The 12949-nt window shown below is 54.0% G+C and overlaps 2 long non-coding RNA genes across 2 annotated transcripts in view; both read left to right on the forward strand.

Moving 5' to 3' along the window:
- Nucleotides 1-12949, forward strand: part of LOC115289215 — a 33953-nt gene that overhangs the window by 19180 nt on the left and 1824 nt on the right. The gene's annotated exons all lie outside the window — the stretch shown is intronic.
- On the forward strand, nt 5255-6643 carry LOC115289217. The gene is made up of 2 exons (XR_003907476.1): nt 5255-5374; nt 6481-6643. It is a non-coding gene; the product is annotated as an uncharacterized LOC115289217 (long non-coding RNA).

Here is a 12949-nt window from a genome sequence, read left to right on the forward strand (position 1 = left end):
GCGCCTCCCTGTTCTCACGTTCTTCGACGTGTCCACCCTCACTCTCCAGGCTCCGCAGCACTGCCTTCCCTGCCACGATCACCTGCAGGTCTTTTCTGGAAACGTGCGGTCCAGTACTCAGCACGGGATGGCTCACGGAGCGCCTCGGTGGACTCGGGTGCATGCTCTCCGCCATTGTCTGAGGAAGTCCAGTGGCATCTGAGGCGGGCTGGGGTCTGACGCATTCTTCTCCTCCAGAGTCAGGGGTTGCCTGGCCCCTGGGAGTCACCGAAAGGGCTGTATCGATGCCCCGATTATGGAACCAGCTTTGTCTCTGTGCCCCTCACGAATCTGCCAGTTGTGCTTGGTCCTTATGGGCCCCTGGGGACATAACTCTGAACTTGATTCTCCATGTAGTCTTCGACTCCGTTGATTTTCGCTTTAGCTCTGTGCTTCTCAGGCTAGGGGATCCCTCATGGTCCTGTCCGGTCCCTGATAACTGCCACCGCGCTGGGGCTCCGGGCTCAAGATGGGGGACTGCCTCTGATGCCCGCCCTCCCCGGCAGCGGTTCCCCGGACTTGGAGATCCACGCCCCACCCCTCCGCCTGCAGCCTCCCTCCCACGCCTCCCACGCCCGGCGGCTGCGCCCTCACTCACTCACAGGCACACATCACACTCTGGATGCTCACGTGGCCGTTCACATTCACCACACACCTGCTCACACAGGGCCACGCACCATGTAACGCACCAGCGCTCGGCTCACGTGGTCCGAACCTTCACACACACTCGTTTACCTTTGGTCACAGATTGGTCCAGGCAGCAGGGACCCTTCCCCCCCAGCATGCTCCCAGGACAACCTCTGCAATGCAGGTTCCAGAAGAAGTCCCACCGCCCTCTTCTCCACGGCCCGTGATTCCCAAGCGCCAGCTGTGTGTCCGGATAATCGTGTAGTTTTGCTGGTAGATACTGATGACTGCAGGCCCGAGACAGCCTTGTCTTCGGGGTGCGGGAGGGAGGAGAGAGCGGAGGCCCAGAGCAGGGCTGCGGCCGCCCTTGGGAACTGCTGACGGCAGCGTGAGGTTCCCTCGAGCAAAATCAACACTTGGGCGCCCATCTGGGCGTGGTCCCTCCCCCTCACGCCTCCTCTGGGCACTCAGAAGCATTTATTTCCTCTTCCTTATCGAGCAGTGCAATTTCTGGACCCACGATTGCATGCAGTTTGACGAAGGTGTGAGTGTGTGTGCGTCCCTGAGTGTGTGTGTCTCTCTGCGAGGTGTGTGTGTTTGTGCGTTTGCCTGTGTGCATGTGTCTGTGTGTGTTCGGCCTTGTGCCGGAATTATTTGGGAAAAAAGGACAGGACCCTGGGGCGCCTGATGAAAAGTTCTTTGCGTGAACCCTCGAATATGTCTGAGCTCTGGAGTCCTGGTGTGAACGGTTTACCCCTTTCTCGAGGCTCCCGCCTCACACTTCTCACTTGGTCCGTGATGATCTGGAATGGGCCACGGGGCCTTGGATGTGGTTGGGGCCCACGGTCCTCTCCTGCCTCCTCCTCCCCTCCCCCCCCCACTCGGAGGAGTCTGGGGGCTGCAGTGGGGGCTCCTGTCCAGCTAGGGGGTAAGGCGTGCTGAGGACTTGGCCTGGAGAGGAGACAAAGGGCCAGTCCCCAGGGATGAGGCTGGGGCGGGTCTGGAAGTGGGGCATGAAGCCAGGCATCTGGGCTGCAGCCCCCGCTTCCCTGGTGCCCCCCCCACCCCTGTAGGACCATCGGAGGAGCCAGGAGCACACGGGTGGGCTCTGTGCAGCCCGAGGGCAGAGCGGGGAGGAGCGGGGACCTGGTAAGTGGGTGTCGGGCCGCATCCTTGTGGCCAGGTTGCTGTCTGCACCAATGCAGAGGGTGGGGGGACCCCTCGCGGGGAAATTCCAGCCCAGAGAGCAGGCGCAGAGAGGCTGTGGGAGATGAGGGCTGGGCCCTCCCAACCTGGGGTGTGTGCTCACCATGGTTTGCTGGAGAAAAGAGTATTTGAAACCACTTGTCCTGGGAATGGACCGGAATTAGCCTGGAGCGTCCTGGGGGTTGGCTTGTCGGCCCAGTGACTCACTGAGGCAGATATGGATGAGGAGAGAAGGGACACGTGCAAGGGGAAAACTTCTGATGGGGATGGCGGGGCGGGGGGGCCGGGGGGTGAGCTTTTCGCTAACAGGACCACTGGCAGCAGCTCGAGTTTGTAATCACTTGGGGGAACGTCGGATCACGTCGCGGGAGGCGGAGCGCGGGCCGAGGGGTGAGGGGCGCTGGTGTCGGTGCCGGATTTCGCGGTGCTGGGTCGGGATTTGGACTGTGACAAGCGGGCACAATAGGGATCCCTTCTCGGGCCCTGGGCCGTCTGGTGACAGCTGGTGACTCCGTGACTCACGTCCTTGCTGCTTTCTGCTCATTGTCACGTCAGTGCCCACGTGTCTTCCCAAGGAAAACATACTTGTTATAAAGACAAAGAACCAGACTACCTGTTATTCACTGTTTAACATTTTGTGTGTGTGGGAAATCTCAAGGTGAGTATAGAACAAGAGTCATTTGAATAAAGAGACACCTTACGTTTTACGAAGGCGGGGCGGGGGCGGGAGCAGCGTTAGTCTTGGGTTCTTGTTTTATTCTTTTATAGTTGTTTTTGTCAATGAAGGACATCATGAACAATAAAAATTTGTTTTGATGGTGTATTTTTTCAAGGGTTTTTACCTGATGGAGAAGCAGTCTAGACAGCAAGGAAGAAGGACACTTTGTAGCTTGGACTAAATGACATCTTTTGGAAGTTTTTAAAACATTTTTTAAAATTTATTTTTGAGAGTGAGAGAGCATGAGCAGGGGAGGGTCAGAGAGAGAGGGAGACACAGAATCGGAAGCAGGTTCCAGGCTCTGAGCTGTCAGCACAGAGCCCGACGCAGGGCTCGATCCCATAAACCATGAATCATGACCTGAGCCAAAGCTGGATGTTTAACCGACTGAGCCGCCCAGGCGTCCCCACCTTTTGAAAGTGTAAAAGGGGAAAAAGCCGTTGCAAAATGTCTTCATGGTTTTGGTGGGTAGATGCACTTTCGGCCCATCTATAGCCCTTGATCCCAGCGGCTTCCGGCAGAGAGGACCAGCCGTTAGCGGTGAGTGATCGTGGCTTTCACGTCACGATGACCCTCTGAGCTCCTGGCAGCTGAAGTGCTCTGTTGTGAGGATCACGAGGTTCAGGACCCTTTGGGGAGAGTGGGGTGGGGGTCTCTGCCCTGCTGCGGGGGTGGGGGTGCTGTCCTAGAGCCCCACTCCAGCCGGCTTCTCCGTGCTCCTGATCAGGGTTCCAGCCCCCTTGAGCGCCACCCAGCAAGTGAAGCTATTAGACGTGCGTACTCAGAATGGGCAGGAACTAGGAGCCTGGACACATTCCGTGGATGGGGTGGACCTGCTCTTAAAGTCATAGCCACATCGTTATTTATTGAAAAGGAAAGGGAAATTTATTATGTCCTCCAAAAACATGGCTGTGGACATTTTTGGTCCAGTGTGCCGTGACCTGGGGCAAAGCCTTACCTGGGGTGGGGCGGGAGGCAGGTGGAAACGGGCAGCGAGGAGGCAAAGGAGAAATACTTCGAGACTGTTTGATCGCACAGGTCGGCTGGCACTTGAGCCCCTCTTGCCACCTTGCAAAGGGCTCCCCTTGCTCAGGGTGGCGCCTAAATCAGGATTTACCTTGGCCGTAACCAGTGCCTGGAACAGTAGGAGTAAACTTCTCTTTTACTCAGGGATGGGCCCGTGTGTGGGCTACAGTCCTTATAAGGACTTCTAATCTACTCTTATAAGTTTAGGGCAATCACCGAATGTTCCAAAACGAGATTAAAAATACAGAGGTGGGAAATAATGATTTATTAGTTTGCTCAAACTGCCATAACTAAATACCAGACTGGGCAGCCTAAACGACAGGAATTTATGGTCTCCCAGTTCTGGAGGCTGGAAGTTCAAGATCAAGGTGTCACGGCGGTTGGTGTCTCCTGAGGCACCTCTCCTAGCCTTGTAGATGGCCATCTTCCCTCTGTGGCCTCATGTGTCCTAACCTCTTCTTCTTCTTCTTTTTTTTAAATGTTTATTTATTTTTGTGAGAGACAGAGCATGAGAGGGGAAGGGGCAGGGAGACACAGAATCTAAATCAGCCTCCAGGCTCCAAGCTGTCAGCATGGAGCCCAACGTGGGGCTTGAACCCACTAACCTCGAGATCATGACCTGAGCTGAAGTTGGAAGCTTAACCGACTGAGCCCCCTAGGCGTCCCTGTCCTAACCTCTTCTTATATGGACACCAGTCATATTGGGTTAGGGCCATACTGAGTTTAAAGCCTCTCTCTCCAAACACAGTTCCATTCTGAGGTCCTGGGGGTTAGGAATTGAGGGCTCCATGGTGATGTCAAACCTCTAGCATGAATAATGGACACGAGCCCTAGCATGGTTCTCAGCCCAGATTAGATGCTGCTGTGGGTTGTTTCTGTTGCCTTCCACCCTCTGCCTTTGGTTCCGTTTTGGGATAAATTCTCAATGGAGGACAAGCCAACATGGACTGTGGCCTGGCAGTGGCTTGGGATTCTCCCCCTCTGGCCTTCTGGGCTCCCACAGATATAATCTTATGTGTCTTTGAAGAGACTGTCATAAAATTATTGCTTTTTCCCCTTCAGCAGAGTCTGGGTAATGGGCGATCAGCCAGGGATGGATTTTTACTGGGCCTTCAGAACGCTGTGCTGATTTTGGATGCCTGGCGTCACTGTGAGAGGGGACCAGGCATTACTGAGAAGGCCGTGGAAGGGAAGTCGTGGCTTCCCAAGGCTGAGATCACTCAGCGGCAGAGCCCAGAACAGACGCAGCTCTCTGACCACAGCCCCAGAACCCAGCACGCCCGTCTTTCCTGAGAACCACCAGTCCCGCCTTGCTGGCACCTGAGAAGCAGGGAAGCCACCGGGGCGCGTGAACAAGGGGAGGCGGTCGCTCAGGATTCAGCCCAGAGCTGTCTTCTCAAGGCTCCCTTCCTGTTACATACATTCCACTCCCACCTGCCCCCGCCCGTCGACTCTTGGCATCTCATGATAGTCTTTTGCACGTGTCTGTCTGTCTGTTTGCTAACTGGTTATCTCTCTGACTAAGGGCCTCCGTGCAGTTGGGAAATTTGTGCATTGCAAAACCTGCCCAGCTGGGCGTGACAGCCTGGCCTCATACATAGTGCTTATTAGGCTGTAACCCCCTGAATGCAAGAAAGATTTAGGGTCCAGCTTTCTGTGGGTGATTCCCAGCATGTTGCTGAGCATGGAGGAAGCTTCCTGTCTGCTTGTTGGATAAATGAATGAATGAATGAATCTCACCATGCAGTGTTGGATATGGTAAAAAAAAACCCTAACGCTTCTTCCTTCTGACAGGTGCAGCATCGCTACAAGGTCTTTGGCTGCATGACCTTGAATGCTGTCAGGGATGGGCGCCCACTCACCAAGTAACAATTTCCCTACTGGGAAGTATGGGTACTTAAGACAGTTTTTTATAGCCACTGAACTTTGGCTCCTTGTCTTTTACTCTGTGTTCTTAGCTCCGGGCAGGACTTAAGAGGTCCCTCATCCAGGGGTTCTCAGAGGGCGAAAGAAATGCCTTTGTGTGGGGCCCAGTAGGGTGGAGAAGTCAAAGATCATTTGAAAAAGCTAATGCACTATTATATATTTTGGAATTTGGAAGGTGAGAGAAAACCCTATTATTTTAATGATCAAGATCATTGACAATAAAAGGGTGAGAAATTATAAGGGGAGGGGTGAGGTGGGGAGGTGAGGTGGTGGTCAGGGGTGGGGTGGGAACAGATTTCTCAAAGTCCAGCTGGTTGTGCTGTTTCGAGATCTGAACCACATGAATGTTGTCACCTGGGTGGAGTGGACATTAAAATGTTAAAGTGAAAAGCAGGACGAACAAAATCAAAGGAGATGAATCCTACCCCGTCGGGACGAAATGACACAATGCTTCTTCCCAAGGCCGTCCACCCCCCAGCCCACTGCTTTTGTCTGTCAAACGAGGTGCCTCTTTGGTGAAGGTTAGCAGACCCTTGGGTGACTGGGCCCCCTCCTTTGGGGAAGAACCGGAAGGTCAGAGAGGTCGCGTTCAGTCCGGTTTCCAAGCAAGTCAACTCCATTTCTCTGCCTTTCGGATGCCCCACGCACACTGGGATTTCAGACGCATAGGGATTTAGCAGGAAGCATTTTGGTCTGAAAATGTGTGTGAGCCCCTGCATTCAAACTCTTATGCGCTATTACCTCAGAGCTGACACCAGGCACGGGTGTTTGCTCCTCAGTTCTGGAGAGAAACAGTTGAAATCTGTGCTTCTCAACTTCTCTGGACCTAGCTGCACTTTACAAAATGAAAACTCAGTAACTTGGGAATACATGACAAGGATGTTCATCTTGACTGATTCAAAATCACAAATCAGATCAAGATGCCGTTTATTTTCCAGTTATATTGGCCAAGAGGAGCACGTTTGGTCGTCTGCAGTGCTGACGAGGTTGTGAAGACATGGGGTTCTCAAACACGCTCAGCGGCCGCCTCCGGATTTGTGCGAATTGACCTAGATTTCATTTCATTTGATGGCAATTTTACATTAAATACCAATTTCACAAGAGCATATATGTCGAGTCTTCCATTTCTTTCTTCCTTTTATTTTATTTTTTATTTTAGGAGGAGAGAGAGAGAGAGAAAGAGCAAGCAAGAAGGGAGAGGGGCAGAGGAAGAGAGAGAGAGAGTCCCAAGCAGACTCCAAGCCTGATCCTAGGCTTGATCTCACTGGAATGAACAAGACCCCTTTTGTATGGAAAAATGACAAGATTCGCTGTTTGATTTAAACAAAAAAGCAAAAACCAGTGACGACGATATTCATCTATTCTTTGCACAGAGACATTTGTACGTGTTTGTGTAGATGAAAAATTTCTGGACGATGCGTAGAAAACTGTAGACAGCGGTTACATCCGGAGAGTGAGGGGCTCAATGAAATGAGCAGAAAGTCACCTGGAGAATACATAACATTTCGTAGTGACCAAATCTGTTCACTATGGCACACGAGATTTTTGTTTTGACAAGGCAGCCCCTCCTGCCCCCCCAAATCTAACCCCTCATCAGCCATTGTGAACATCGGATTGGATAATTCAATTCTCAATTCAGTAAACTTTGATACACACGGATAATGTTCTAGCCACTGGGTAATATATGTAAAAACCGCTTCACAAACTATTAACCACCATAAAAACTGAGAGCAAACCATTTACTTCAGATAGTGTGGCTAATTAACCAAATATTTATAAGAACCTTTTTACAACGGAACCAGCTTCCATTTATAAGAAAGAACCTTCTAGAACATCAAGATTCATTGCAAATAAGCAGTCATTTTATTAAGTGCGAGATTTTAACACTACAGAATCACAGCCTTAAAATGCACACACCTGACAACTCCCTCCAAATCCGTCCAAAAAGCCAGAAAGCGGCATGAAGAAATTCTAGGAGCTTGGAGAGGTGGTGCGTGTCACACGGCCTGTGATGGGAGGGAGGCCAGGGGACAGAGGAGGCCATGCTGCATCTCTCTGGGGGTCACGGGGCAGACAGCCTTTGTCAGAAGCGCCATTTTACCACCTTCATTCTTTGACTCATCCTCACTGTGACTTCTCAGCTTGAGATGTTTAAAGGTATAAATATTCAGTCATTCCGTTAAATAGCATCTGCTCTGAGCGGCCACCACCTCTGACTGCAGTGGCCTTTCTGGAGGCAGGATGGCTACTGAGGTCCGTCTCACCAGGTGACGCTCTCCGTGGGGAGACGGGCCTGGAGCTGCGTCCCAGCTCTGGTGCAGCACACTCCGAACACCCTGGGGGGTCCATGCAGCCGCTCTGTGCCTCAGTTTCCCATCTGTGGAAGAAGGATAACAACAGAGAGATCACCCCATGGGCCAGGACAGGACTTTGGGACCCAGGATAAAGGGAGCCCGGAGCCTGGGGCACCTTTCTTTCTTCTCACCTTCCAGACTCATGTGCTGGGTTTCAAGACTCTTCTGCTTGAACTGTTTTGGAGGCTTTGGGCCTGAGGGCCTGGGGGACTCCATGGGCCAGAGCTCTCAGGGCAGGGGCACAAGGCTCCAGCAGGTGGACCTGGCTCCAAAAGGGGCTATGCCATTGGCTGGCTGTCTCTTGGGGTTCTGGCTTCCAAATCTGTAACATGTGGATGGCCTTACACCAAATTGGTTCAAGAGCCAGAGGCATTAGGCATTTAGCACAGTGTGCCAAACTGGTATTTGTAACCAGTTGGCTATTCCACTGGAATGGGGGAGTGGGGTGGTCCCAGGACTAGAGCTCTGCTTTGGGGAGGGAACCAAAGGGCTGGAGGGCTTCCCCTGGTTGTACCTGGGCCCGCAGCACCCAGGCTTGCTGCAAAGCCCTGCCACTGTCCCGTGGCACCCATGGTGTGCTGGCAGCTTTGGTGTGCTGGCAGCTTTTGATTTGTCGCTGCAGTCCAGGTAGGGGGCTGCTGGAGGCCACCTTGAGTGAGAAAATGAGGTGGGACCAGGGAGACAGGGTGGGCCAGGGAGTGTCGCTGGTTATATCCTGCCTGGCATCCTTCTAGCGGGCAGAGTCTCTAGGGGAAAGCCGGGTTCCCCAGCCCCCACACGGGTCAAGGGCCACCCCTGCCCCAGGAAGGCCGGTGGGGTTGGGGAAGCAGAAGTTGGCCGCTCACTTCCTCCCCTCCCTGTGCGCACTCAGCATCCTGGACTCCTTCGGGTCTTCACTGGGCTCAGCCCGGAGTAAAGCTGGCAGCCTCAGAGGGTCAGAGGGGCTTTTCCGGCTGGGCTGGGCGGAGGCCGGGAGCTGCCTGGGGCTCACGCCTGGGCCCCTAGCCCCGGAGCAGACGGTGGGGGGGACCCTGCTTCTCCTGCAGCTCGGCCAAGTGCAGAGTCTGCTCTCAAACCTCACTGTCTCTCGTTCAAAAAATGTGGGTAGAGTTAAAACGTTTTTCGACTTTCCAACCTCCAGTCTTTGGGTGTTATTGAACCCCTGTCCCAAATTTGGGGCGGGTGTCAGACTTGCGGTGTGCTGTCTGGAGTTTTTCATCCCCGTCTTGGTCTGAAATGCGCTGTTCCGGCTCTGGAGAGGTGACCTGACCCAGGACCGCCTTCGCCGCCCCTGTGGGGTCCGGCCCGGCCCCTGGCTGGCTCCACCCGTGGCTGTGTGGACTCTGCCCCACCACGCCCAGGCTCTGCCCGCAAACCCCCCACCTCCCACCTTGCTGCAGCCCCTCTCTACCCCACTCTGCAGCGCCCACCTCCTACACCTGTTCCGAGCAGTGAACAAACCAGCCAGGAGCCCCTCTGGCTCTGTACCCATTGCCCTGTCTTCTGAATCTGGGCTCGAATCCCGCCTCCTGGTCCCTTGGCATGGTGGTCCCTGTGGCTCGCGTCCCCATGGGTCCGATGTGAGTTCCCTTTAGGAAGAGGCAGGCAAAGCTGGGCATGCACACAAGGAATGGTCCATTTCTCGCCGCCTTGCCTCCTGCCCCGCAGCCTCTGAGACCTGCTGGCCCCTCTCCTGGAGCCCAGCATCTTCTCCTGCTTTGCCAGTAGCTGAGGGCCAGGCTCCTGCTCGTGAGCTCAGAGCTGTGTTGAAGACCGGGTGTGGGACTTCACTCAGATGTGAAATTTAAGCAACAAGCAAAGGGAAAGAAAGAGAGAAGGAGGGAGAGAGAAACCAAGAGGCAGAATTTTAATTACAGAGAGCAGTCTGCTGGTTACCAGAAGGCAGGTTGGTGGGGATTTGGGTTCAATAGGTGATGGGGGTTAAGGAGGGCTCTTGTCGTGATGAGCGCCTGGTGACGTGCAGAAGTGTTGAATCACTAGACACTGTACCTGAAACCAATATAACATTGTAAAAAAAATAAAAATAAAGTTCCGCTTACAAAATAGGTAAGAGAGCTCTAACTCCACTCACACACCGAAAACACAGGGGGAAAAAAGATGAGGTGTGGGAGCTGATATCATGGAGAAGAAGCTTCCAGAAGTGCTTGGGGGACCAAGTGCCACACTCCGTTGCCAGGAGCCTGATCACTGCCAGGGCACCTTCACCGCAGCAGCCTTTCCCTGTCTCGGAGCACTTTGGCCTCTCAAATCTTCAATTGTCCCCTAGCACCGTCCATGTCAGGTGACTAACGGACAACTTAGAAGTGGAAATTTCAGACATTTCTGTGTGGTTTGAATAATAGTAATGAAAAAAGGTCCTCAGACAAAACACGAAAGGCCCCAGAAAACCCAGACTTTCACAGATCCCCAAGCCCAGCGGTGCTTCTCTTTCTTTGGGAAAGTGATGGGGTTGTGAGCTCTGGCTGCTGGCTGCCGTGTGGCCGAGGGCACATTTCAGGGGCCCTGGGGCTGGTGGCTCGTGGCCACAACAGCGGGTGGCTTTGGTTCCAAAGGGATCAGGAAGGTCGCAGCCTGTGTGAGTCAGGGTTCTCCGGAGAAACAGAACCGGTAGCCGATAGGAAGCATATGTATGCTTCTATCATCAATTCTCTTACCCATAAAACAAGTAAAAATACCTCTTAACTTGGAGGGTTCTTGTAAAGATTAAATTAAAGGATGGATGATGCATATTCAGTATGTTACCCTATCAGGTAGGTATATTATTAATACTTTTTTAATGTTTATTTTTGAGAGTGAGTGAGAGAGACAAAGAGCTCGTGCCGTGCATGTAAGCAGTGGAGGGGCAGAGTGTGAGAGAGAGGGGGAGAGAGAGGGATATAGAGGATCCAAAGCAGGCTCCATACTGACAGCAGAGAACCTAACTCAGGGCTTGAACACCGAAAACCGTGGGATCATGACCTCACCTGAAGTTGGACTCTCAACCGACTGAGCCACCTAGGCGCCCCTTAGGTAGCTATTATTATCTGCATTTATTTTTAGGTTTTAAAAGCAGTTTTACTGAGACATAATTCACATCATATAATTCATTGCTTCTTGGCATATTACATTATTAACTTTGTAAAATTGTGATACAACATATGTAACATAAAAATGTCCACTGAAACCACTTTAAGCGACAATTCAGTGACATTAATTACATTTATGGTGTTGTGCAGCTCCCACCACTATTTCCCAAGCTTCTCATCTCCCCCAAACAGAAACCGTGTAACTGTTAAGCATATTATACCCATTTCATGGATAAGAAAACCGAGGCACAGGAAGGTGAGGAAACTTATCCAGGGTTACACCATAGACATGTGGTGGGCCGGGTTATTTGGGTCCAGAGCTTGTGTTCTTAATTTCCGCGCTGCACTGGGTATCCAATAACGGCTAATGCATACAGGAGCCCATAGGTGCCCACACTTTTCTTCAATCTGACAGGATGTCTACAAGAGATCTATTACTGTCCCTATTTGACAGCTGAAGAACTGAGGCTGGGGGAGGTTGCCTAAGCACAGCCACGGTGTGTGGCAGGCAGAGCTGGCACATGGGTCTCCCTGACCTGAAGGCTCACGCTCTGCCTTCCCTGCCTCACACCTCTTGCACACGACCAACACTGTCTTACGGCTTTACTGTTGCTCTAACACGGAGCACAACCTAGATGCGGCAAAGACCAGCCGAGGTGCCCTCCAGGACTGCATTTGGGAGGGAAGCCTGGCGGGTCCCAGGAGCCAGGGGACAACTCATGTCAGGGCGGAGGAAACTTCATCGGAAAGGCAGCGCCCGGCTTCCTATTCTGGGTCTAGAGGGTCCGCAGGAGAAGGCTCAGTGCGGAGCTGGAATTGCGTGCAGGGGAAGGGTTACGAGTCTGATCCCTTCCATCCCCCAGACAGTTCTCGGGGACCCCTCCCCCTCCAGGGTCAGGCAGTAAGGCAGCCATGAGAATTTGCCTGAAGCACAGACAGTCTCATCAGGCGGGTTAGAGGTTTGCACAAATTGCGAGGATGGGGGTGGGGAGGTGGGGTGATTAAAAAGGAAAAATTACAGCTGGGTCCAGGAATAATGAAAGGCTTCCTCTCAAAAAGTCTTGAGCAATGAAACGGGCTTAAAAAGAGGTGATTCTGAGTCACAGGAGATGCCAGGAGGGAGGCGCGGGAAGGGGTAAGGTGCACCAGGCTAGGGGGTTAACACGGGGAGCACCCGGGGCGGGGCGGGGCGGGGCGGCGCCGCGAGAGCGGAGTGGGCGGGGCCTCTCTCCGCAGCCGGGTCCGCCGGGAGGCGGCTGGAGGGTCCGCCGCGGAACCTGCCCCCGCGCCCGCCCTGCCGCAGACGCTGCGACCAGTTTTTCTGACCCAGCAGGAAGGGCAGGCGCAGGTGGCCTGGGGCGCGTGTTCCTCTTTGCACTGGTGTTTGCAAGGGGAATTCAGCACAAGGACCCCTGTCTGGTGCCCTGACCCCAGCTTCCTCAATCGAGGCTCGAGCCAGGCGCCCTTAGCCGAGCCCCGGCCCGCGGGACCCTCTCTCCTTTTCCCCTCTCCGCAGCCCGGCCTGCGCTCCGGCTACGGCTACGCCCCTCTGTGCCCGCGCAGGCGGCCTTCCCGGTCCCGACCTGGGTTGGCCCCCGCTCTGGGACCACTTCTGTTTTAAGACGGCGCGACGCGAGGTGTTGGGACATCCCGACATGAATGCGTGGGTGTGTGATGCCCGCGCGCCCCGGGCAGAGCGCCCCTGCCCCTGGCCGTGAGCAGGTGGAGAAACCCCGTGGGGGGCATCTCCAGGGCCGGAGTGGGGCCTCCTCCCACCTGGGGTCCCGGCGGGCAGGGAGGTGCCCACCACCCAGGCGTGCCGCCCCTGTCCTATCCTCTGGCATTCTGTCCCCACGCTGGGTGAGGCCTGGGGGGCCGGGGGGCGGGCGGGGGGAGCAGCAGCCGCAGCAGCAATAAGCCAGGAAAAGCTCTATTCCTACGGACTTGGGGCTGGTGGGGGTGGCCCC

This window comes from Suricata suricatta, chromosome 4 (assembly GCF_006229205.1).
Source record: "Suricata suricatta isolate VVHF042 chromosome 4, meerkat_22Aug2017_6uvM2_HiC, whole genome shotgun sequence".
Lineage (NCBI taxonomy): Eukaryota > Metazoa > Chordata > Mammalia > Carnivora > Herpestidae > Suricata > Suricata suricatta.